At 33.5% G+C, this 23,103-nt stretch overlaps 1 non-coding gene across 1 annotated transcript; it reads left to right on the forward strand.

Moving 5' to 3' along the window:
- The first annotated feature begins 15,256 nt into the window (after positions 1 to 15,256).
- On the forward strand, positions 15,257 to 15,363 carry LOC144557668 (small nucleolar RNA R71). The gene has a single exon (XR_013512747.1). It is a non-coding gene; the product is annotated as a small nucleolar RNA R71 (small nucleolar RNA).
- Positions 15,364 to 23,103: the final 7,740 nt, after the last annotated feature.

The following is a 23,103-nucleotide window of genomic DNA, read 5'->3' on the forward strand; positions in this document are numbered from 1 at the left end:
AAAGAAGAAAAGAGACTTTCCTTGATGAGACTACATATTGTAGAAGTCAATCCTGAGCAAGAGCCTACAATCACAGAGGAGGAAGATCATGTAGTCGAAGAAAAAGAAGAGTTTCCAAAAGGAAGGAATATTGATAAGAAGAGAGAAGTAAGAATTCCAGCACTGGATGGCAGTGGATTGACTCCAGACCTGTTAACCCAAGCAAAGGTAATCATGGAAAGAGGAGATGATATGCCAAGTCAAGTGTCTGGTTCCTTTGGAAATGAAAGAGGTTTTCTGGAGATGAAAAGTATTACAGGAGAGATTTTGAAAAAGGTGATCACAGAAGATACTGTTATCAAGCAAGAGAAGGTAACTGTCGAGGTTGGTGAAAGAAACCAAGAGCAAGTTGTTATTGACAAGAGTGAAGGATGTCATCCATCACAACAGGAGAAAGTGACAATCCTGCCTGTTAGCACAATCACCTATGTAGGGCCAAAAATGATGCCCAGTTCGTCTGATTCAAATCTGCAAACCAATAAGGATGCAAATATCAAGACTGATGAGGAAGAAGATGATGTTGAAGCTTGGAGTAAACCAATTTTGTATCAAGGGGGAGTGTTGAATATTGATACAAAATTAGAGTCCGAATATTTCAGATTTAGAGATCTGGATGCAACGTGTTGTGATGTATTTTTAGTCATGTAGTTGAGTTAGTGGGTTCTATAATTAGTCATGTAGGTCAAGTTTTTAATAGCAGGATACATGGGGAATAATTCTATTTTGGGGATTGGTTGTAATAGGAGGATAGGTAGTGGGGTACTAAATTTAGATGTTCCAGATTTAGATTTTTTGTTGTGCTATAAATTCAGCATGTTGTAATCGAATTTAATTAAGCAATAGAAGTTAATTTCAGCAGCAAATTTCTTCTCTTTGTTTCATTGTATCCTTCCGAAATTTCCAACAGCTGCATCAAAGGAAAATTAGTTTTTCATTTGTTCCATTTATTGTTATTTTTCTTCAGTTGCTATCTTTGTAAATTGTAATTCAGTTTATATCGGTGACCATTGATGTAATATATGAAACATTGTATCGATAAATGTAATAAACTTTGTGCAAATAGGCTAAATATAATGACCATTGATGCATAATATTGAAAAGTTTCTTATAGATATTTGAAGTTATAAGACTTGAAACTAGTTCAGCCTTTCAGGGCAATGTAATTTGATAATTTGATAATTTCACCAAACACAAAGGCTAAGTTTACAAGACAGACTTTGTTCCAATCCAAGCAACAAAAAAGAGTACAGAAAATCAGAAGTACAATTAAGAGGCTTCTGTCCCTCAAAATCTGAGCAAGTACAATTATGTTTTGGCTCCATGCCAATGCCAATTGTGGTACCTTTTTTATAACTCGAACCTATTTGCCTTCCACAGTGGCATCGCCTTCAAACTCGCTCTGTAAAAGTGGTCCATTTTATAAGTTTTTGGTTTTAGTTGTCTCCAATACTTTAAAATAGTTTTATAAATGTAATGCCTAATTTCTATGGACGCAACTATATATAATCAAATTTTTTAGCACACTCAATGTTTATCACAAGCGTAGAACTCCATGGCCAACACTCAATAATTTTTAATGCTTCCTAAAAGATTCTAATTTATTATTTTAATATAACAGTGAAAAACTACCGTAAAATTTTGTCACAAATATATATATAGCATTTTGCTGTTAAGTCTCACAAAAACATGAATCATTATAAATAATTCACGAGACTACTGTGTTTCAACTAAAATAAACATTAAGCAATTGTGAAATCCGTAACCAGGCCACTTTGTTGTGAAACAATTAATGCCTCTTTTTTTTTAAATATATCCTTATTTCTTAAAAAACATACGTTGTGCTAGTTTTTAATCTCTGAAAGTGCGTATAGAACATCTGACGCAAGTAAATACAAAAAAAATCCATTAGGAAAATTCCGCTGCCACGAATTTTTGAATTGTTATTAGTTTTTTCACCAACTATTTGATAGTAATTTAGTAATCGTACATGTTTTTTTTTTTGTAAATAGTCAAATTTTAGCTGTTTTTAATGCATTACGAATCAAATTTCATTTTGACTGAAATTTTAATAGTACGTCATAACTTAACAGTACAATTTTGAACATTATCAGTGAAAATTAAGTATAGATATTTGGTTCTATGTGAAACTACAACATTATTATAATGAGATTGGTATATAAATGAATAGTTGACATACTATTAATTGTTTGTATTTGGACAAATCAATGTATCATACATATTCCAGTAATACTATAAAACTCGTTTTAATTTGTTAATCAAAAGCTACACAACAACTCGTTTTTGTTCACCAAAAGCTATCAAAAATCCATAAAAGAAGGTAATCAGTTAGGAAATATTGCGCTTAATTTATTATATATATAGACATCGGCACTTAATTTGAAGCAAACACAATAAAATATTAACACCGTAAATTTATTCCTATCCAACGACAAATTTTAGAAAATTATTCCATCAAACATGAAGTTTTATTCTCCTTTAATTGTTATCTTGCTTCTTGTGTTGTTTGTTTCTCTTCCACATTTCAACAATGCTTCTTTTTTATCTGATGCCTGTAGTAAAGCAGTAGCCAATGATATAAATATAAATCGTGATTTCTGCTTGACATCCTTACAAGCCGATCCAAAGAGCGCATCAGCCAACTTAACCGGTCTTTTTCATATCAGCATAAACCTTGCTATTAAAAATACGACAAGAGCCGTATCACATATAAGATATCTACTTTCGAACTCAGCATATGCTCATCTCAAGGACGACCTCAGCTTCTGCCAAGATCAGTATACTAAAGCAATCGGTTATCTATATGATGCTACCAAGCAAATAAGTTTGTCAAGCAATGATGATCATACTAATTAATGTCGATAGGACAATTAGTGCGTCTTTGACTTCAATGGACGACTGCCAGGATGAAAGCAGTAACTAGTCGATTTTGTCCTGATTTTGTCCAAATTCTGATTCCGTCAAATATTGAAAATACATCTAATGTCAATAGGCAAACTCCATCTCAAATAGAGACTCAGCATGATGTAGAGAACACAAATAGACCTGAATCTGACTCAAATCCTGACATTGCCATGAGTGATAAATGTTGTTGGCCACGAGCCTGTGGGAGATTTAGAAGTTGGCAATGATGTTCCTTCTCCTGTTGATGATCAAGTTGTAAAATTTTTTCAAAGAAATATAAAACCTGCGCCAACTAGGAGATCTACTAGAGAGAAAAGATCTACAATATCGAAAGATTTTGTTTATCTTAAAGAACATGAGTTTGACATTGGCATATTTGAAAATGATCTTGTAAATATCAAATAAGCTATGGAAAGCTCTAACTCTCAAAAGTGGAATGATGCAATGAATGAAGAGATGAAATCCATGTATGACAATGATGTTTGGGATATTGTTCCATTGCCTAAGGGTAAGAAATCCGTTGGTTGCAAATGGATATTTAAAACTAAGCGGGATTCTAAAGGCAATGTTGAAAAATACAAAGCACGTCTTGTTGTAAAGGGTTTCACACATAAAGAAGGCATTGATTATAAATAGACATTTTCTCCAGTTTCATCAAAGGACTCTTTAAGGATTATATTGGCACTGGTAGCACATTTTGATTTAGAGCTCCATCAAATTGATGTAAAGACAGCGTTTCTCAATAATGACATTGATGAAACAATTTATATGAAGCAACCAGAAAACTTTGTATCAGGTGACTCAGGGTCTACGGTTTGCAAACTTAAGAAATCCATCTATGGGCTCAAACAGGCATCTCGACAATGGTATTACAAGTTTCACAAAGTTGTTAGCTCATTTGGGTTCCAGTCTAACTTAGTTGATGAATGTATATATCTTAAGTTTTGTGGGAGTAAGTTTATTTTTCTAGTTTTCTAGTTATAAATCTAACAAGTGGTATCAGAGCCACCTATGTAGGAATTTAAGGTTTTAATGATCTAGATGATACCCTTAAGCCATCTTTATTAAGTTTTAATTGCTTCCTGTTTTGTATCGAATTTAATTGTTGCAATTAGTTTGCTAAAATTCGCTTTAATTAAGTTTTTATGCATATTTGTTTTTAAATTTCGAATTGTGTGATTTCTTGCACTTTGTGCGATCTTGGAGAGGTTTTGTTTGAGATTTTTTGGTGACATCGGATTACACCCTACATTTTTAAAGTCCAAACAGTTGATTCAACTCATTCAATATAATGAATATATTAAAATATGGTTGTAGATGAAATTTTATATTTTTTTCAATTTTTTACTATTCATTAAGATGAGTACAAAAATTCAATGGTCTGAAAACAACGGTTTTGTAAAATACTTAATAATAGTAAACAAAATTCAAATAAATGTAAAATTTGATATGCAAGCACATTTTAATATATCTATCATGTTGAATGGTTTTGATCAACTATTTAGACTTTGAAAACTTTAAAAATTTAGAGTGTAATTATGTGTCACTAAAAAAGGGTGTTAGTGGATCCCTCCCCATTTATATGATATAAGATAAAATGAAATTACAACATAAACTTATTAAAATCAACATACAAAATCCTATTTATTTTGATTATTGAGACCCTAAATTAAAATATTTTTATTTTTATATCCATATTGCTCTTTAACATATCATAAACTTGTGATATTTAATTCATTTTATCTTTACTGATATATTTTGGTGGAAAATAAAAATGATAAGGAAAATTTATTATGTAATCTGTATGATATATATATCAGCGCAAAAATAAAATTTTACTTATTAATGTCCATTTTGCTCCTTAATAGATATTGTTTTTTTTTTTATCTTTACAATTAATTGAGGAAGGTAACTGTTCTAGACTCCTTAATAACTATCTTATTATCAATTTAAGGAAACTTTTGAGTACATCTGACATGTTGAATTTATTTACTTATTTAGAAACATGAGAATTTTCTTGTCTAAACTCAATTTCTCATTCTCCATTTCTACAAGAATGATTGATTTAATGCATCCGTCTGTCCATGAATCATAATAAATATATAAAATAAAAACAAGGCATGAAAATCAAATCGATGATAAATGATACACGAAACCAATTAGATCTTATTAGAACTGACACATAAATTAGTCAAAATCAAAACCTTTCAAGAAATTTAAACAAACAAAAAAATGAATTAAAATTAATGAAACTTATAACTGGTTGAAAAATCTTCTTCTTTTTCTTTTTTTATTATAATTACATTCTGATTGTTGGTTTAGTTGGTCATATTCATTAATTAAAGCATAAAACAGGCCTTATATATGTCAATATGGGAAGCTACATATGTTTAATGGCACTTATTAATTAACTTTCAAAGGAGACCGAATCCTCTGGCCCCCTCTTGCCTCTAGAGTCACTGTCGGTGAGATGCTATATATGGACCTAGACCGTATATTTTCGAGGCGGACTCGAAAATGAAAGTGAAAGTAGATAAGGTGTTCGGACTCTCTTTCCCATAGACATCTCGTCTAAGTAAATTATGAACCTCTTTTTTGACTGAGTTTTGAGTCTTATATAGGTCGACCTATTACTGTCGTATAGTGACGACGATCTCGTAATCTAACAATCTGCTTGACAGATCGTACATAAACAGACAGTTATAGTGATCTCGAATTCGAACTGGACCTTCTCATGTCAAGCAGGGTTGTTGAGAGTCTCGTGCGGCCCAGTTTTGAGAATTTATTCGGCGGTTTGGTACTTGACTTAGAAAAAGTCTATTAATTAGCTAGGACCTTTGTTAAATGGCCCTGTAATCAACCATAATTAATTAACCATTACATACCAGCAATAATCAATCTATACTTTTAGGGGCATAAAAACTTGACAATTTCATCTGTGGTTGTCCTATTTTGAGATTGTGATTTTGGCTAGCTAATATCAAGCCTTTCAGTCACTTGCTCTGTTCTGGAACAGGTCATCTACTTACATCATTTTTTTTGTAACACCAAATTATACTCTACATTTTCAAAGTTTAAATAGTCGATTCAAATCGTTCAATATGATGGATATATTAAAATGTGCTTGCAGATCAAATTTTATAATTTTTTGAATTTTTTTTCTATTTATTAAGATGGGCACAAAAATTTAATGGTATGAAAACAACGATTTTGTAAAATACTTAATAAATAGTAAAAAATTCAAAAATAAATGTAAAATTTGATCTTCAAGCATATTTAATATATCAATCATGTTAAACGGTTTGGATCGACTATTTGAACTAGAAAAACTTTCAAAATGTAGAGTGTAATTCGATGTCACCAAAAATAGTTTAAGTGAATCTCTCATCTTTTATTATTATCTTTGTAATGTGTTACATACCGGTTTGGGGGCATAGATATATAGCTCAGTTCCTAACCTGGCATTAGTTCTTCGGATTCAATAACGGTTGATACCGAAAAATAAACAAATTAATTAGTCCACACCATATAAACATTAATTCATCTTTATTTTTTTAGCCAGTTACCAGATCCAGTTTGATTCAATTTTATTGTTTGTTTTTTAAAGGATTTAGATTTGACTAATTTTAGTATCAATTATGCTTTACTATTGTTATGATTCATTAACAGATCAATGAATTCAATGAAGAAATTATTGCTGAAGAAATAGACAAATGAAAAACTTGAATGTAGGGACATAAAATCTCATATTTCTAAATAATTAAATAAAGTCACCTGTCAAATACACTAAAAGTTTTTACTAGAATGCGCATAAAAAATTTACAAAATCTGTTAACTTTCAAAATTAATAACAAGTATTTATTAGAGACAGAAAAAATTATTAAGGGAAAAACCGACATTAAAAATAGAAGCACTCAACTTATTCAAAAAAAAAAAAAAAAATTAGAAGCGCTCAATATTAGAAATTAAAACTTCCAAAAATTAAGCATGGTCTTCAATATATATGACACATAATAATTAAGTGGCAGCTTTTCTAGTTTTAGATTTTAATCATAGTATAAGACCCTCTTTAACAGTATTTCAAAATTGCATTTGGGATTCCATAATCTTTTGAGATAGATGCTTTAAATAGAAATCTAATAAATGGTGATTGGTGATTGCTAAGTTTCTATGTAAACAAAACAGGGCTTAAAAGAAGCACAATCTAGGATTGCCAGTTAAAAACATACATGTGCATGCTTAATTAGATTTCTATTTGTGCAAATGTATTGCGCAAATTCGGTCTATGAGTATATTTGGAATGTTTAAATATAGTATGTTTGGAACATTTAAATACATACGAACTTCTTGCGCATTGCTGATTAATCGACCTCTTCTCTCAATTCTGTAATTAACTCTGTTCTAGTTGAGAACTTGAAGTAGCTCTTTTTGCTTAACCCAAGTTATTACAAGGTACGTACTACCTCCTTTAATGAATTTATTTCTTTTTAGTTTGTTCTTTCTTTTCTCTGTTATGTTTGAGAAATTCTTTCTCAGACAATTGAGTTCATTTTATAAGAAATGCTGTCGAAAATTCTTCTGACAATTAAATAAACCCTAAATGAAGTCGGATGTAATTTGTTGTTTTTTCTTTTGTCATGATTAATTAGTTTCAGTTCTCATTGTTCTTCTTTCATGAAACAGTTTTTAGAATAAACATTTGTTCAGGCTTTAGGTTATTCTGTTATTTAACAAAAGGCACATTTAGGGATGTCAATGGGTACGGTACCGGTCGGGTGGAGGCATTTTCATATATACTCATAACTATTAAAGTTGACTTTATCCATATTCTACTCATACCCATTAAAATTGACCTTACCCTACCCTATCCTTACCCGTTAATATTATCGGGTAACGAAACGGTAGCAGGTCAATAACGGATAATACTAATACAATAATTAGTTTTATTATATTTTACAAATTAAACATCAAAAACTCATTCCTTTCACATTATGTAATTGCATTTCTAATAAAAAAATAAAAATAAATGTGCAATTAATTCCAACTAAATTGTTTTTATAAAGGAAAAAAATTAAAAAATACAAATATATTTTTAGGTGGGTTGGAAATTGAATTGAATATATATTTAGATTTTATAATTACCCTATAGGATAACGGGTACGAAATAGTCATTACTCCCTTATCTATTTGATTAACGAAAAAAAATTTACCCATACTTATACCCAATAAGCTAACGAAAAAAAACTTTACCAATACCCACCTTATCGAATAGGATACGGGTTGGATAAACGGCTAAAAAGGTACCATTGACACCCCTAGGCACATTAGTTTTTCTATTTATTTTTTTTCTTTTTTGAAAAACAGGCAACCTAAATTTGTCATTTCCAGTACATATTTGAGCACAATTTTGCTTTAGTTATTTTCATTTTGGAAATGTATTGATAGGATCTCTTTTGTTACCAGTATGCCATGTATTGTACCTACTATCTAAGCTAATATATCAAGTGGGTTACAGTAAAACGTATGAGTTAATTCATTTTCAAATTTGTGATTCAGTTCAACAAATTGAAGATGAGTAATCCGGTCACAGGTCCCGCAATAAGCCCAAAACCTTGTCGGTATTGGTTAAATGGAGGTTGCCACAATAAGTATTGTCCCCATAGTTCGTAAAATCGGCCGATTCAACTCGGAATCGGACTGGACCGACCCGATTTTTGCCCGATTCTCAAGTTGGTGCGATTCTTTTCAAAAAAAACGGATGAACAGTGAAAAAATCGGCCGATTTTCTGATTTTTTGTCCGATTTACACCGATTTGAACCGATTCAAAACGATTTAAAGCAAAAAAATTTCAATTTGACTAACCTCTGTGCCGATTCAGAGAAAATCGCGCCATTTGAATCCACCTCTGTGTCGATTCAGAGAAGAAGAAGGCAGCCCGAAAGGGGGAGAAGGCGCGCAGGAGGAGAAGGTAGCCCGAAAGGGGGAGAAGGCACTGAAGACGCGCCATTTGAGCTTGCTTTTTCGAACCATGGAGAACTGAGAAGGCGCTGATTTTTGCCACCGTGGTGAGAAGGGGGAGAACCGGAGAAGAACACTGAAGTCGTGCAGGAGGAGAAGAACACCGTGCACCGAAGACTTGATTTTTCGAAAGGCGTTGATTTTTGCCACCGTGGTGAGAAGGGGGAGAAGAACACCAAGTCGTGCAGGAGGAGAAGATGAACACCGAAGAAGTGCTAATATTTGGCACTTTTTTAAATAGGCCCTTGATGTTTTTCTTATTCAGAACTTAATATGTATATATCTTTTTTTTAGTGAAAGGCCCTCATTCTTTTTTTTTTTAATGAAAGGCCCTCAGCAGTAGCATGACTAGTGTTCAATTTGTTTTTTCTTGCATGTGATGCTCATTACATTATGCATGTGACTTACTAGAGTTCTTCTGATGAAAATTTAGTGAGTATTAACAATAAAAACAAATACATTATTAACTCACTATCAGCAAGGCATCGAAATATTAAATCTTATGATGGCATGTATGGGACCTCAGAGTTTAGTGGAGGATATCATTCAAGCTCATTTACGTATGAAGTACAACCAGACTACAATTCAAGTAGTAATTCAGAATTTTTTAGCACATACAATCCATATGTTGGATATGAGGATGCTAATAATTCTTCATTTTTTGGCCCTGTACAACAATATCCCTATTCGTTTTTTAATACAGAGGACGATGAGATGATCCAGCCAGCTCGGCATAGCTTCTGGCAATAAAAATATGTTATATTTGTAATGTTTGTAATACATTAAATAATTAGTGAATTATATGAGTGTAATATTATCTTAATTAACATAGTTCTTTTATAAAAAAAATTTATCAATTTTTTCCTATTTTTTGGCTACAAAACAAGGCTTCTGCCAAAAAAATCCGATTTACCGATCCGATTTTCCGATTCAGGCCGATTTATCCGATTTTAACTAGGCGGTCAAAAATCCGATTCCGATTCCGATTCCGATTTTCTGAACCATGATTGTCCCTTTCTTCACCAGGTATCTCTCTCTACAAATTTCAATCATGTTATTTACTCAAATTAGTCCTGGGCTGGTAATACTGGTATTAGTACCATATTAGAATGTGGTACAATTTTACGCTCCACTTTATTATTACACCTCTCATTGTACACAGTATAAAAGAAAATAGTAATTAGCAACAAAACTCAATATCAGGTTAAATCTTAATCTACTCCCTATGTAGATAGTGGGGTTCTGGTACGTACAACTGTTGTATACAGTATATACACTGTTGAAGGTTTTATTTAAGATACTGAAATCATGTGTTTTCCACAGCCTCATGGAAAAGACAAGTCAAGCAGACCCTGCTATTTCTTCCTAAGTGGTTACTGTTGTAGAGGAGCTAACTGTAATTTCATGCATGCCCCACCTTCATCATCACAAGAACAGCCCCAAAAGAACTCGCCCCTGCCTCGTCCCATAAACCTTGAACACAATGCACCACCACCTCAGGAACGAAATAACAGTCCTAGCTCCTCTGAGGAGTCGTCAGACTCAGATGCTTCGTTCGATATTATTTTGGGTGATAATCCAAGTTATTTCTTGGAAAGAGCCGTCTGGTACGGTTCATCCAACTACTTGACGAGTCAAATCCAGATGGAATGGTATGGAAGGCCAGAGTATCACAATTCATATGAGAGGACTTTGCACAGACCCAGTCTATCCGGTCGGAAAAGACCACTGGAGCAGGAAGCAGAAAGCAAAATCAGATGCACAGATGTCGGTCCTGTGAAGGTTCCATGCACCGAGACGCATGTTGCCCATGATGAGGGTCAAAATGGTCATAGCTCTTCTGGAGGTAATCTGAGCTCAAGGCTACGTGGCAGGATAAGGTTCCCTGAAACAAGCACATCTGCAACTGCTTCTCACAGTATGGAAAAGAGAGATTCACCTAACGGCTATCCGGTGCAGCACACAAAGCTGGTTCACAGCAGACGCAACCGTGAAAGAGAAAGAGGTTTTACTAACAGAAGAGAAATCAATGCATCAGATTTCCCCGCTCCGAAAAGTTTGGCTGAGTTGAAGAGAGCAAAAATTGTTAGAGAGCAAAACAATAATTCTAGTTTTGGAAGAGGAAAATAAAAAGGTGACGCCGTCAGGTGGAGATAAGTAGATGCTGCATCAAAGGAAAATTAGTTTTTCATTGGTTCCATTTATTGTTATTTTTCTTCAGTTGCTATCTTTGTAAATTGTAATTCAGTTTATATCGGTGACCATTGATGTAATTAATATATGAAACATTGTATCGATAAATGTAATAAACTTTGTGCAAATAGGCTAAATATAATAACCATTGATGCATAATATTTTTTTTTGAGAAAATAAATTGATGCATAATATTGAAAAGTTTCTTATAGATATTTGAAGTTATAAGACTTGAAACCAGTTCAGCCTTTCAGGGCAATGTAATTTGATAATTTCACCAAACACAAAGGCTAAGTTTACAAGACTTTGTTCCAATCCAAGCAACAAAAAAGAGTACAGAAAATCAGAAGTACCCTAAGAGGCTTCTGTCCCTCAAAATCTGAGCAAGTACAATTATGTTAATATTGGCTCCATGCCAATTGTTGTACCTTTTTTATAACCCGAACCTATTTGCCTTTCACAGTCGCATCGCCTTTGAACTGGCTCTGTGCCTTTCACAGTCGTATCCTCTCCACATCCTGCTGTGTAGGAGCAGAGAGTCTTATATATCCTGTCTTGTAGCCGACAGCTATGACCATTTTGTCCCTCATCATTAACAACACGCATCTTGGTGAATGCATGTAACCATAATAGGACCGACATCGAGCTGCTATTCTATGAGTCCAATTTTGCTCTCTACTTCGGGCTGCAGTGGTCTTTCCTGCCAGACGAACCGGGTCTATGCAAAGTACGTACTCTCAGGTAGTTGATATCAACATTTTGGTGGGTAATATTTTCAATGAATTACAATGGTAGCACAATGTGGATAAACATCATTCTGAATTCCAAAGGAGCACCATATATAGGGAGCATATTTCTTCTTCCTTTAGAAATTAAGAACCCAATCTTTCAAAGGAGAGATAAGCTAACAGGAAATGTGCTTGTTATTGTAAGTGGAAAAATTTGTACAACACTACCTACAGCCACTAGCCATAGACACAGATATTCATTGAGCTTAGCACTTCGCTTATTTTTTGTTGCAGGTAAAACTAGGTGCAATTCATAACGTGTAACTTTTGAGTTCTTTGTCAACCTAGCTAATATCTGGCAGGAAATGCCCTATTATCTTGCCATAAGTGTCATATTATCTTGCCATATAGAAACATTACTAAAGTGCTACAAACACCTTTATTTGGAGTGTTATATTAGGGTTGTAAATGCCCTATTAACTTGCTATATAGAGACCCCACAAGAGTGCTCCAAACACCTTCAATTGGAGTGTTTTATTAGGGTTGTAAATGCCCTATTATCTTGCTATATAGAGACACTACTGGAGTGCTCAAAACACCTTCAATTGGAGTGTTGTTTTAAGTATGTAAATGCCCTATTATCTTGCTATATTGAAACACTACTAGAGTGCTCCAAACACCTTCAGTTGGAGTGTTGTATTAGGGTTGTAAATGCTCTATTATCTTGCCATATAGGGACATTACTAGAGTGCTCCAAACACCTTCAGTTGGAGTGGATTATTACGGTTATAAATGCCCTATTACCTTGCCATATAGAGACACTACTGGAGCACTCCAAACACCTTCAATTGGAGTGTTGTAGTAGGGCTGTAAATGCCCTATTATCGTCCCATATAGAGACACTATTAGAGTGATCCAAACACCTTCAATTGGAGTGTTGTATTGGGGTTGTAAATTCCTTATTACCATGCCATATGGAGACACTACTAGAGTGCTCCAAACACCTTCAATTGGAGTGTTGTTTTAAGGATGTAAATGCCCTATTGTCGTGCTATATAGAGACATTACTAGAGTGCTCAAAACACCTTCAATTGGAGTGTTGTATTGGGGTTGTGAAGGCCCTATTATCTTCCCATATATAAACATTACTATAATGCTCTAAACAACTTCAGTTGGGGTGTTGTATTAGGGCTGTAAATGCTCTATTATCTTGCCTTATAGAGACACTACTGGAGCGCTCCAAACACCTTCAATTGGAGTATTGTATTATGATTGTAAATGCTGTATTACCGTGCCATATAGAGACACTACTAGAGTGCTCCAAACACTTTCAATTGGGGTGTTGTTTTAAGGATGTAAATGCCCTATTAACTTGCTATATAGAGACACTACTAGAGTGCTCCAAATACCTTCAATTGGAGTGTTGTATTAGGGTTGTAAATGCCCTATTACATTGCCATATAGAGGCACTACTAGAGTGCTCCAGACACCTTCAATTGGAGTGTTGTATTAGAGTTGTAAATGCCATATTATCTTGCTATATAGAGACATTACCATAGTGATCCAAACACCTTCAGTAGGATTGTAAATGCCCTATTATCTTGCCATATGGAGACACTACTAGAGTGCTCCAAAAAGCTTCAATTGGAGTGTTGTATTATGGTTCTAAATGCCCTATTATCTTGCCATCTGGAGACACTGCTAGAGTGCTTCAAACACCTTCAATTGGAGTGTTGTATTAGGGTTGTAAATACCCTATTATCTTGACACTACTCGAGTGGTCCGGACACCTTCAATTGGAGTGTTGTATTAGGTTTGTAAATGCATTGCTATATAGAGACACTTGCTATAAAGACCTTTAATTGGAGTGTTGCTTTAGTGTTGCATCACCCTCTTTTCTTGCCATATGGAGACACTTCTAGTGTGGTTCAAAGACCTTCAATTGGATTGTTGCATTAGAGTTGCAACTACCCTCATCTAAGGTGGCAAGAGTTCTTCAATTTTCAAGGGTTCTGGTTTATATATTTCTTATTTTATTCGCTTTTTTTGCCCTGGCTTTGAGAAGCTAATATTCTCATCTCTAAGGTTTGGGTGTATCGATGTATCGAATTTTTTATTATGTTTTAGTACAGTTTATGTTTTGTTTATGTTTATTTGATATTTCGTTATACTTTGAATTATTTTTGATCCCTTGCATACATAGTTTCGTCTACTATATGTCAATGTCCTCCACATACCAATAGGTGTGAATTCATTGAATCTCAGTGTGAGTGGGATTACTTGTAAGTACTTTGAACACATCAGCTAACAAGGCTTGACAGCATTTCAAAGACTAGGTTTAGAACCCAAGGGGCTCTCTTGACAGGATATCGTAGATCGTATATTCAATTTATGATTTGGAATGACTTAGAAATAAGTAGGGTCTTTGGGATTTTATAATTTGTGGGGTAGGATAGGGAAGTATATATTATCCTTTGCGCGAGGAGGATAATTTATGGATCTGGAACACTCTGAATTGTTTGCCCAAAAGTCGATTGAAAGATAAAAAAACCTTACAAATCACATAAGGCAGAAACCCTAATCGTCTGTGGGTAGTGACAGTATCGTATGCAGACTGCCTTGCGGAATGATCTATGTCACATGCGGTAATGACAGTGCTGTATGCGGGGTAGATAAACATTGAAATTATACTTTGCTTAATCTAGAAGGAGATTACCTAAACCCTAGAGGCTCCCTATTTTTGTGATTTAATCATAATTAGCACCTCCACCTCAAACTCAAATATAAACTCCAGAACCTAGACTAGTATATATTATTAAATATTTAATATACTATCCCTATGGATTGATACTTAACACTACTACACGGTAGGATTATGCACTTGTGATCCGAACGAAAGTAGAACTAGGGTATAAAAAGATATATTATTATATACTGAAAGTAGTGCTACCATTTTGGTGCATCAATGGCATTCACTTGCTCGGTTTCTCCCTCAGCTTCTACTACATTCATACACTGTCATGTCTGATGTGTTCCTCCATAATATCCATGAGATGTTGTTGCGTTGACTGATGCTACCGTTCGCTGCTTGGATTGGTTGTTGAGTGATGTATGCAATGCATCAATCTTTCCGTTTAGCGCGGTGGGTTCGCTGACTTGGTGCATGCCAGGTGTTGTGTTTGGCTTCTTGCGATTTGAGGTCCAATAGTGTTGGTTGAGTGCAATCTCTTCGATGAGGTTGTAAGCACCATCAGGTTCCTTGTTCATAATTGCTCCTCCTACAGAAGCATCAATAGACAACCTAGCGGTGAGAGTTAAACCATCATAAAAAGTTTGCACAATTAACCATTTCTCTAAACCATAATATGAACAACACATTAACATGTCCTTGTATCGATCCCATGTTTCACACAATGATTCACCCTCTTTTTGTTTAAAGTTAGTAATTGCATTTCTTAACATTGAAGTTTTGGAAGGCGGAAAGTATTTTGCAATGAAAACATTAAACAATTATTTCCAAGTTTGAATAGAGTTAGGTAGTAATGAGAATAACTATTCCCTATATCTCTTAATGAAAATTGAAAGAGCCTTAACCTGATTGCATCATTGGTAACTCCATTGATCTTAATCGTCTCACATATTCCAAGGAAAATTGACAAATAAAGATGCGGATCTTCATCTGGTAGTCCTCCAAATTGCTATTAAGACACCATGTTAACGAGAGCAGGTTTGATCTCGAAATTTTGGAGTGCAACTATCGGTGGATCTATGCTTGAGATTGAATCATTAGCGTGCGGCATGAAGTAATCTCTCATCAATTTTGGTCTTGTTGTGTTCGCATTCTCACCGATATCTTCTTGATATCCATCATTATTGTTGATCCATGGATTTGGTGGGTTCTCCATGTTGATCGAATATGAATCTCCTTCACTTTGAGTGTCATAAGAGGAAGGACTTGATGTAGACCTTGTTGGTGAATTTAAAGTGAATAATCTTTTCTTACTTGTAATCCTTTCAGATGATTCGGTTATCGTGGAAAATCCTAAAAATAGAAACAAAAATTTAAGTAGATCTAGAAAAATAAAAATAAACAAAGAAGAAAAAGAGAAAATAAAATAAAGAAAAATTAAAAAGTCTAGTCAAATCAAATAAATCAGATTCGATGGTCAAACACAAGGGCTTCTCGCGAAGCCTTGCACAATAAATCATTATTACCCGACAACGACATCAAAAACTTGATGTGCAAAATTGTGTCACAGTGCTTTTAAATTTATAAACTCGGTTGCACTAGATCGAATTAAAAGCATATGATCCTATCGAGTAGTATAATCGAGTGTCGATTCGCAGGGAATAAGGTTTAGGATCTTGAACAATCAAATCACAACCTTTTGAAAGACTAGACAAAATCAGATCTTGAGAGTTGTTGATGATCAAAGATGCAAACTTTGTGTTTTAAAGAAAATCGAAAGATAAATAGAATAGTAAAACAAGAAATGTTAATTCCTAGGGTGTCGGCATACCATTGTTACTTCAATCCGCTTTAATTCTTACTTTGTTTGATTTTGGTTTTCAGTTATTGTAAGACACTAAAAATACTAATATTTTTAGTAGTATTGATAGTATGAAACGACCATAATGTAAACTACGGCGGATAAAGGAAGCAAATTTACATTCATGTTTCTTGGTCATAGGTTTTATTACTCTTTTTTTGCATGGTACTAGAATATGAGTTTATTGCATGCGTACCACTAGTTTGTTGCATGGTAAGGACGGTCCATGCAACAGAAATGATGTTTTTGAAATCCTCAAACTTTTTGCAAGGGTAGTCCCATGCAACATGTATCACATGCAAATATGTGATGGGCAACCATGCAACTGCTTTTTATCTCCCAATGCAATTACGTTTTGAAGGTCAGACATTATATTTTTATTAACGGGCCATGCAACTACTTTACCTCCTTGTTTATATTATACTAGTCAAGTGTCCGTGATTTGCAACGGAACCCACCAAAGAGAGGACACGTATCCTCTGCATTAACGTACCGTTTGAGTTAATTTATGAACCGTACGATCAGAATTTGGGCCAATCCGGCCCAAGCCTATAACGCACGGGGCCCTTTAATATTAGTACAGATCTCATTGGACGGTCCACATTTTAACTCTAAATTTGAGTTAATGCAGAAGATATGAATTCCCAAAGAGATCAGCTATATGAAACTTTTTTTCAACCTGTCCCGGTTTATTAAATATATTACAACAATATTTTAGTATCATATGTGTCCATAACTCTCCAGTTCGGACTCAAAATGTTGTTTTTTTATTCAAACCCGTAGGCAACTTTCATTAATTAAAGAGTCATTACATTAACTGAAAAGTGAAAGACAGGAATGTAAAATTCTAAAGAACTACAAATTAAGACTACTTACTTTACCTAACAGCTATTAAAATAAAATCTATCTTAAACTATCCTTGTTGCACTGTATGCTCGCCATCCGTCTTCATTTCTTATCTCACCCTGTTGTTCTTGTATGTAATGATCCAATAGGCATGGAGTGAAGGAAAAAGGAGAGAGAAAAAGTAATATGCATCGGGATAGGAGAAAAAGAAAAAAGAAAATGCGTTTTCTGCATCGGTAAAGAAAAAAGGTGAGGGAAAAAGTAGATTAAATGATACAATTTTCATGTATCTTTTTATGTGGCGAGTATATGGATAACTAAATTTAGGTTTCTACACGCTTGACTACATGAAATAGGTGTATAAAATCAAAATATTTATTAATGGCTGCGATTGAGCTATGTTTTTGATGAGAGGCTGAGATTTACTTAATCAACGGCTGAGATCCTCTATGGGTGAATAGAGTTTTGGATCCTAAATTTTTCAACACTCTATTATAGTAGTCCTTATTTTATTAAAAATCCATGCAACTACTTTACCTCTTGTTTATATTATATTTTATTGAAAGTTCATGCAACAACTTAATCACATACACATGCAACTACTTAACCCCCTGTTTATATTATATTTTATTGAAGGTCCATGCAACTGGTTAACCCTTTGCGCATGCAAAAGTCTGGACTGGTTGTTTTCATTAATTGCATGGGATTATCCATCCAATTGTTTAGTTCCTGGAGACAGATTCATTTTTGTTTATCTGATATCTCCTTTTTAATGATGATTTTTATTATGAATCACAACAACATGAATAATAGCTGTATATAAGAATTCAATACATTGATGATTTCAATTTTTGCATTTAGAATAAACACTCCAAAATAATTGAGAAACAAAAATAATTGTACAAACTGTGACACAAAACATAGACAACTATTGATTCACCAATATTAAAACTCTTGATCGGAAACATCGAGGGCCTAGAAACTAAATTCATCCTCACCTTGGTCTGTGTCCAACTCTTCGTCAGTACATGCCAAAAAAATATAATTACAGTTACAATTACAATTACAACTCTATGTACAGTACATGCCAAGAAACAATTTCAATTACCAACACAATATCTAACTAGTTGAGAAATAAAATAACTTCCACAGCACCCAACAATTAGAAGTTACAAAAATTGCCCAATGCACCCTGATTTGTACATTTCAGTTCTTTTTAGCATTAATTTTAGCATGCCACCAATGCACATGATCCCTGCCTGTCAATTGCTCAACAACTGCAAAAAGATAATCAAAAGAAAATTGACATCAAAATATCACTTTGGACAAAGCTTTACAATTTATGATCTCAACAGCGCTGGTCTAGTCAGTTCTGAATATTAGTCGGCTCTTTATCTCGACATGTATGGTACAATTCAAGCTGGCCCAGACACAGTTCCATTTGAGTGCTTCAACATTTTTATTTTGGTTCATATTTTGCGCAGGTTCTTGGTTTAGATATCAACCTTTATAAGCATGAAACCAAGGTCATCATGGTTAACAATTAAAATATTAATTGCATACCTAGAATCCTACTTCAGACTTTGCATTGGAGTCTACAATAATTCTTTTTCAGAAGAAAGTATATGATCGTGAAAAGAAAAGCAAGTACCATAAATGCCTTGATTACTTGCAGCATGAGCAAGCATCAGTTTCCCATTCGCATGGATGAAGGTTTAGCTTAGCTACAAAATCCCAAAAATATTGAAATAAATCATGGATGAAGGTTTCGTTGTCCTGGAAATTTAGAAAGCAATACCACTCAATCTGGAGCTGTAAATTGATATGTGCAAAAAAGAGAAGATAACTTTCATAAATGTCTAAACTGCCCTTTACATGTGCAGAATTAATGAAACAGGCAGCTACATAAATTGTGACATAAGTAAAACTTAAAGACTCCCACACAGCTAAGTACAAACCATATTTCATTGATTAGAGGGTTTCTAATCCTAACACAGTGACTGCTGCTTTCGCTGTTACAACCACGCTACTAATCAAGCATTCTCGTTAAACCTTGACTTGAAAAGTACAAACAGACAGAATGAGAATCTCATTCTGGTATGATGCATGAAGAGATCGACCATTGTGCCTGACAAGAACACCTGTACCGATACAGTCCAGAATCTCATTAAGAGAAGCTATTCCAATTGTGCAACAGTTGGCTCTGCAAGTGGTCCAAGAAGCAGAAAGTATCACTTTGACACAAGGAGAGGATGCTATACTGTGGAAATGAGGGACTGCAGGCACATATTCTGCTAAATCCATCTACGACATGCTAATGAGTATTGGCAGAATCACTCCAAGGATACTGTTTTGTGGAGGTACAAATTCCAAGTACGGTGAAGATGTTCATATTCCTATTGTTAACAGAAAAATAATTAACCCATGATGTTTTGTAGAGGTGCAATATAGGTTGTGCCACAGGATGTGCAGTATGTCGATCAACTGGTATCGAAACAGCAATGCACTTGATGTTTCAATGTTCATATGCAGTACAGATTTGTGGGAGAGCAATTTACACTGTGACCCAAAATGTGTCTTGTGTCCTTGCAATTTTGAAACAGCTAATCATTTGTTGTTTGAGTGTACATATGCTTTGCAGGTTTGGCAGGTGGTACATCAAAATCTCAATGTGGTTAAACTCACAAGCCAGGGATCGATAACTCATACATGGCAGACAACATGGGAGCACACAAGGTCAACTAAAACCCTATCCAAAAACTCATGGACAGTGTATTTTCTGAGTGTGTGCTGGGGAATCTGGAAGCAGAGGAATGAAATGGTGTTCAGAGGGGCTGCTCTACCACCAGCAAAGCTAGCAGAGAGGGTGCTGCAGGAGGGGCTACTATGGCTAACCTACTGCTGAAACAAGGGAGGGGAGGTCTGGAGTGCTAGGGAGAAGACCTCAATAGATGCTCTATATTTTTTGTCTTTTATTTTTCTATTTTTGTACCAGCTGTGTAGCTACTGCATGGCATTCAAAAAAAAAAGAATAGGTATCAGGATCTTAGCAACTGGTCAAATATTGCAAGATGTCTGGCAGTGTTCATTGCAGCTGCAAAGGAAATCGATATTAGAATAAAATGAGGCCGATATTGCTCAGTTGTGGATGCTGGTTATTATGGAAATACCGCAATTTGTCCCGAACTCATTCGTCAAATAAAGCTATCTTGTGTGTGACTGCGGTTAAATTTTATTTTACATAAGTTATCAAAATATATGGTATATAGTTCCCATGACAAAGCCTCATGCCAATAACGAAATTGTTAGAGGGTTCCCAAATAGAGGCCAGAAAACGTCCGGAACAAAAGACATAATTTTATGAGGAAGCTTGATTGTATTCCTGACTTTATTATTACATAGAGTACAAATAACATAAATTTATAAAAAAAAATATAAATCTCTAAAAAGATAACTATATACATGACACATCCTAAAATACCCTATACTAAAATATTAAATTCTTCCTCCTTAATATAGCATGTCAAATATAGCCTACTATTCTAAAATCTTGTTAAATCAAATTTGATAAAATATATGATAAGATTAGAGACATACATAACAGAAATTTAGCCAACTTTGACCATTTACACTTTGTTATGTAAAAGTAATCATGAATATATTTGTAAATAACTCATATTTACTTCTGAATCTGTTTATTTTTAGATATTTTTATTTCTTCTTTTAATTCATACTTTTTATACACATTTAGATGCGTTTTACATGACTTCCAACATGTACTACAATTATTATGGGAAAAGAAATGAATTTTGTGTGAAGACCAATATCTTATATATATATGAATATTGTTCCACAAAATTTATCAAAGATCTCAATTTGTAAGAAAATAAATTGAGAATTTACAAGAAAGTTATATGTCAACATTGTAATTTAGATGAGTAAACTCATATAATATATTTATATGGAGGAGGGATTCATTTACACCCTTTTTTGGTGACATCGGATTACACCCTACATTTTTAAAGTCCAAACAGTTGATCCAACCCGTTCAACATGATGAATATATTAAAATGTGGTTGTAGATGAAATTTTATTTTATTTTTTGAATTTTTTTACTATTAATTAAGATGAGTACAAAAATTCAATGGTCTGAAAACAACGGTTTTGTAAAATACTTAATAATGGTAAAAAAAATTCAAATAAATGTAAAATTTGATATGCAAGCACATTTTAATATATCTATCATGCTGAATGGTTTTAATCGACTATTTGGATTTTGAAAACTTTAAAGATTTAGAGTGTAATTATGTGTCACTAAAAAAGGGTGTAAGTGGATCCCTCCTCATTTATATGATATAAGATAAAATCAAATTACAACATAAACTTATTAAAATATGATAGAATTAAAATCAACAAACAAAATCCTATTTATTTTGATTATTGAGACCCTAAATTAAAATATTTTTATTTTTATATCCATATTGTTCTTTAACATATCATAAACTTGTGATATTTAATTCATTTTATCTTTACTGATATATTTTGGTGGAAAATAAAAATGATAAGGAAAAATTATTATGTAATCTGTATGATCTATATATCAGCGCAAAAATAAAATTTTACTTCTTAATGTCCATTTTGCTCCTTAATAGATATTAATTTTTTTAATCTTTAATTAATCTTTACTATTAATTGAGGAAGGTAACTGTCCTAGACTCCTTAATAACTATCTTATTATCAATTTAAGGAAACTTTTGAGTACATCTGACATGTTGAATTTATTTACTTATTTAGAAACATGAGATTTTTCTTGTCTAAACTCAATTTTTCATTCTCCATTTCTACAAGAATGATTGATTTAAGTGGATATTTCTCATTCTCCATTTCTACAAGAATGATTCATTTACTTATTCAGTGTCACCAAAAATAGTATAAGTGGATCTCTCCTCTTTCATTATTATCTTTGTAATGTGTTACATACCAGTTTGGGGCATAGATATATAGTTCAGTTCCTAACCTGACATTAGTTCTTCGGATTCAATAACGGTTGATATCGAAAAATAAAAAAATTAATTAGTCCACACCATATAAACATTAATTCATCTTTCTTTCTTTTTTAGCTAGTTACCAGATCCAGTTTTATTCAATTTTATTGTTTGTTTTTTAAAGGATTTAGATTTGACTAATCTTTCTTTACTATTGTTATAATAATTAAGTGGCAGCTTTTCTAGTTTTAGATTTTAATTATAGTATAAGACCCTCTTTAACAGTATTTCAAAATAGCATTTGGGATTCCATAATCTTTTGAGATAGATGCTTTAAATAGAAATCTAATAAATGGTGATTGGTGATTGCTAAGTTTCTATGTAAACAAAGCAGCGCTTAAAAGAAGCACAATTTAGGATTGCCAATTAAAAACAGACATGTGCATGCTTAATTAGATTTCTATTTGTGCAAATATATCGTGCAAATTCGGTCTATGAGTATATTTGGAATGTTTAAATATAGTATATATGTTTAAATATAGTATGTTTGGAACATTTAAATACATACGAACTTCTTGCGCATTGCTGATTAATCGACCTCTTCTCTCAATTCTCTAATTAACTCTGTTCTAGTTGAGAACTTGAAGTAGCTCTTTTTGCTTAACCCAAGTTATTACAAGGTACGTACTACCTCCTTTAATGAATTTATTTCTTTTTAGTTTGTTCTTTCTTTTCTCTGTTATGTTTGAGAAATTCTTTTATCAGACTTGAGTTCATTTTATAAGAAATGCTGTCGAAAATTCTTCTGACAATTAAATAAA

This window comes from Carex rostrata, chromosome 7 (genome assembly GCF_964058835.1).
Source record: "Carex rostrata chromosome 7, lpCarRost1.2, whole genome shotgun sequence".
NCBI classification, from domain to species: domain Eukaryota; kingdom Viridiplantae; phylum Streptophyta; class Magnoliopsida; order Poales; family Cyperaceae; genus Carex; species Carex rostrata.